Genomic DNA, 5,031 nt, shown 5'->3' on the forward strand with positions numbered 1-5,031 from the left:
GACGCGATGACGTCGAGGACCTGCGCGATGACGTCGGTACCGACGCGATGACGTCGGGACCTGCGCGATGACGTCGGCACCGACGCGATGACGTTGGGACCTGCGCGATGACGATCGCATCGACGCGATGACGTCTGCACTTGCGCCGCGACGTCCGTGATCGGCGCGATGACGTCGGGACCGGGGCGAAGGTCGAGGCCGACGCGATGACATCACGACCGGTGCGATGACATCAGGACCGATGCGTTAACGTTTCAACTAACGCGATGACGTCAAGATCGACGCGTTGACGTCACCACCGGCGCGTTAACGTAGGGACGGGCGCAACAACGTCGAGAAAGGCGCGATGACGTCCCCACTGGCGCGTTGACGTCGGAGACGATAGGATGACGTCACGACCCGCCTTGCATCGAGCGGCGCGATGACGTCACTGGATGTCACCGCTGTGTCGTTAACGCGTGACGTCACGCCCATCGATCGGCGCCAGAGTGCTGACTCCATCGATGGCCTTGCTCACGCTTTGATGTTTATTATTTGGTTCTTTCGGTTAAGTCACGTCTAAAGATAAAATAATAAATTAAATTAAATAATAGAATACGACGTTTCGATTGCAACACAAGCAATCATCATCAGGTATAATGAAATAGCGACACTATAGACAGGCAGAGATGATTGCTTGTGTTGCAATCGAAACGTCGTATTCTATTATTTAATTTAATTTATTATTTTATCTTTAGACGTGACTTAACCGAAAGAACCAAATAATAATTCCTGCAGTCACGAAAGTTCTAAAATTAAGATTGAACCGCTTTGATGTTTCGCATCACCGCCACCTTTGTGCTGTTCGCCTTTTGGCGTTGTTCTCCGGTCGACTGGCACCGGTGGTGAGACGAGGCCATACACAGGCGGCTGTCTCTCTGGTGTAGGCCAATCGGTTTCAAAGACAATGCCATAGGGGCCGTCCATAAATGACGTCACGCACCTAGGGGGGGGGGCGGTCAGACATTTGTGACGGTGTGTGACAAGGGGGGGGGGGGGGTGAGAAATGTGACGTCACATCAAAATGCGCAACTTTAAATAAATATAGACAACACGTTCTACTTAATTAAATTGACTTTTAATAAATGTTTTCTCCTACAACATCAGAGTGCAGCGCCACATTAAATACGCACTACAATGACAATAGATTAAAGCCATTTGAAGCATGTTTTATTTTTGTGTGGGGGGGGGCAGAGCTTTGTGACGTCATATTTGAGAGGGGGGGTCTGACTTTTTGTGACGCCGTGTGACGAAGAGGGGGGGGGGGCAAAAATCGCCCAAAATCGCGTGACGTCATTTATGGACGGCCCCATACCTGTCAACTCCTTATCAGTTCCCTTATTATAGACCACTTCAGACCTTAATGGTCACCCCGTGCCCTCATAAATCTCAACGTTTACCCAACAAAGTCCCATCACAAGGAAGAAACACAAACAAATCGCAGTTTCAATGCCGTAGGGACCTGAACCACTGAATTCCCATGTACAAGAATACGGGTAAACCTTTATGGGTTGACAAGGTATGCAATGCATGCGCTATTATCGACGTTTTCTTGCATTTTTACCACGATTCTGTGAGGTTAACGCAGAAATGAAAGCCTCCAATGGGTGTCTCTGTCGTTTGAGCATCTTAACAACCTCCCTGTGTTATTGCCGGGAAGGTTCCATCATATTCTCGTTTCATCACGGCTCTACTGCACTGTGTAGATGAGAGAAGATTTGGGTACTCCAGGCCGAACGAGAGGGTTGGGTTATAAACGACACTCGAATCCCCGTTCAGATGAAAATAATTCCACTTTGCTGGACTTGAATTTCGATTTAAAGCTTTCGTGACTGCAGGGATTCATATTCTTGGTTCTTTCGGTGTGCCTATGTTTGTTCTCTCTCTATGTATCTCTGTGATATCTGTCTGCTTATATGTCTGTCTATATGTTTCTGGTTCTGTGCTTTATCTCTCTCTCAAATTTAGCATTCTCAGGAAGAATGTAATCAACCAGGTAGGGTGTTGGCTGTTATGTTATCCGACTCTCTGTTGTATTACATTCCATTTCTAAGTATACTAGATTTGTGTTTCTATTTCATTTATACCTGATGATGATTGCTTGTGTTGCAATCGAAACATCGTATCCTAATATTTTATTTATTATTTTATCTTTATACGTGACTTTACCGAAAGAACCAAAGAGTAATTCCTACAGTCACGAAAGCTCCAAATTAAGATTTCTTTCGGTAAAGTCAACTACGTGACTTTGCTGGACTTGCCATACCTTGGCAAGCCAGGAGATGGTGCTCAATCTGAATGTTGTGGTGTTAAAAAATATGCATGGGGGGGGGGAGAAGTTTTGTTAAAAAATATATATTCAGCGCGCCGTTAGCTGACACGCGAGACACACTCCTCCACTGGACATCTGTTATAAAAGCTTGATAGCTCATCGGATTTTTCCAAATATTAATAAGGATTCTGAATCTGAATGGATTCGTGGTCTCATGACACGGAAGTCGAAAGCAGATTTGGTGTAAATTGTATCAATACAAAGGCGAAATATTGCTATAAAGTAACACTGTAAAATGCTTCAAAGGCCGAACATTTACTGTAGTAAAATATTTAAATAAATCGCTACATTCCTCAATGATACACATAAAAATGGCAAGATGTACAATTGGTGACGTTTTAGGGAGAAACAAAAAACTCCGTCAAAGCACTAATAATTATAATAATGTAAACTTATATAACTGCAATCTTGATTTGAAGCTTTCGTAACCGCAAGAATCCATACTCTTTGGTTCTTTCGGTAAAGTCACGTAGGTATAAAATAAAATAAATCACGAGTTCCACTGCTGGATTACATTTATTCCGCCTGAGGACGACCGCTTGTGTTGCGATCGAAACGTCGTGATTTATCTTCTTGGTTCTTTCGGTAAAGTCACGTAGAAGGGAAGTAATAAAATAATAAAAATAAAACATAATAAAATAATTCTCACGACGTTTCGGCCACAAGTCGTGATTTATTATACTTGAGATAAGTACATTTTATAATCTTTGTTCTTTTCGGTAAAGTCACGTAGGTAAAAAAATTTAAATAAATTAAATCACGACGTTTCGGGCGCAACACAAGCGTCCTTCTTCAGGTGGGGATAACTTAGCGAAAGCACCGCATTCCGTTCCTCTCTTAAAGCCTCAACCTCTTCTCCATTGCCTCGCCCCTTCACTCCTTCCCGTCACTCCCCTACCTCTAAGTACCCCTCTATCGCATTTACTCATTCCTCAATCTTTGTATAGCACGCCCCTGCTGTCTAAATCATTCTATTTTGTCACCGTTTCTATATTATATTAAGCGCCTTTGGGTTAAGGCGCTCTCTAATTATAGAGTGAGATAAGACAAGAATTGCTGCTACAACTTTCTTTTTTGGATAAAGACTTGGATAATTGAGATCACACACGTGCTGCATTCCATCACGAGAATCTATGATTCTTAAAATAACACATCCGTCAATAAGTGTGGCTTTAAAAATAAAACAGTATATGATCGGTGACGTTTCGGCCAATGACCCAACCCTTGCCGCCTCCGTGGTGCTTGTGTATCCCTGCCAACAACATTACCAAAATACAGGGCGGCCCAAAATTCAGGACACGTATGGTTATTTAATTTATTGTAACACTGGAATTAAATGTTGGTTTACCGTATTATTCAATTCTATGGTTCTTTCGGTAAAGTCACGTATAAATATAAAATAATAAATTAAATAATAGCATACGACGTTTCGATTGCAACACAAGCAATCATCATCAGGTATAATGAAATAGCAACATAAAATCTAACCAGAAAACTATAGACAGACATATAAGCAGACAGATATCACCAAGATACATAGAGAGAGCAACACAGGTACAGAGAGGGGGGATCGTCTCTGTGGGGTGGCCTTAAATAGACAGAGGGGGGCGGAGGCAGAGAGAGGGAGGGGTTAGAGAAAAACTTTACATGTCAATGAGTACGAAGAGACGCGTAGTAAAGTACGCAGGCTTGAACATTAGGAGAGAGGGAGAAAGAACACACTAAATTAAATAACCTAGCAAAATATCGAAATGTTATGTAATACGACACAGAGAGTCGGTCAACACACAATTAACGCATAGCCTGGTCGATATATTATATTTAATTATATATTATTCTTCTTCTTCCTGTGGGATCACCCCAAATCCGTCGTCTGCAAAATTCGACCAAGAACGTGCGCTGGGTGAGAGGCCTTCATCCATCAATGTATGAATGTTCAAAGATTACAAATGTAATTTCTTTAAAGTTTTAAATTAATTTCAAAAGAAAATGCATGCACAATGCATTCATGTTAATGCGAGCAATTCTGAAAAATTGTTAAAATAAACTTAATACACCTACGTGATTCGTTAAAGTAAATATCACCCGATGTGTCCTGACTTTTGGGCCACTGATTATTTTCCAAAGCGAGCATTTTTCCAAGCTGAAAAAGTTAATTGGCTTGTTCAGCAGTTTTAACGCGTGAAAATGTAATTTTGTTTTGCGTCTAGTGGAGGCCTTCAACCAGCGGTGTATTTAACATGGCTGATAGAATATACGATAACCATTACCATTATTTAGCTAATTATTGTTATTAAGCTGATTATCGTTGCTAATTTAAGTATGTTTAATTTTCATAACAACATTTGTGCATTAATAATCACCATAATTAAAGCTGTAAGCAATATGCAGACTTTCCATTACATTAGTTGTTTGCGAACCGTTCCTCGAATTCAATTATGGGAGGGCGGGTCCTAAACATATTTTTTCCCAATTCATTTGATTACTCAACTAGTTCTTGTATCACTGATAGTATTTACCGTTAAAACAAAATTAAAGTACTATTAATATCAGAAAATTACAAGAACAAAGAGTTGGTTTCCAACCCTCCCCAGAAAACAAATATGCTTTTCCACATATACCCGTGAGTGGCTTTTGGGGCTTCCCAAGCAAACACGTGG

This window comes from Lampetra planeri, chromosome 27 (assembly GCF_965212315.1).
Source record: "Lampetra planeri chromosome 27, kcLamPlan1.2.h2, whole genome shotgun sequence".
Classification (NCBI taxonomy): Eukaryota; Metazoa; Chordata; class Hyperoartia; order Petromyzontiformes; family Petromyzontidae; genus Lampetra; species Lampetra planeri.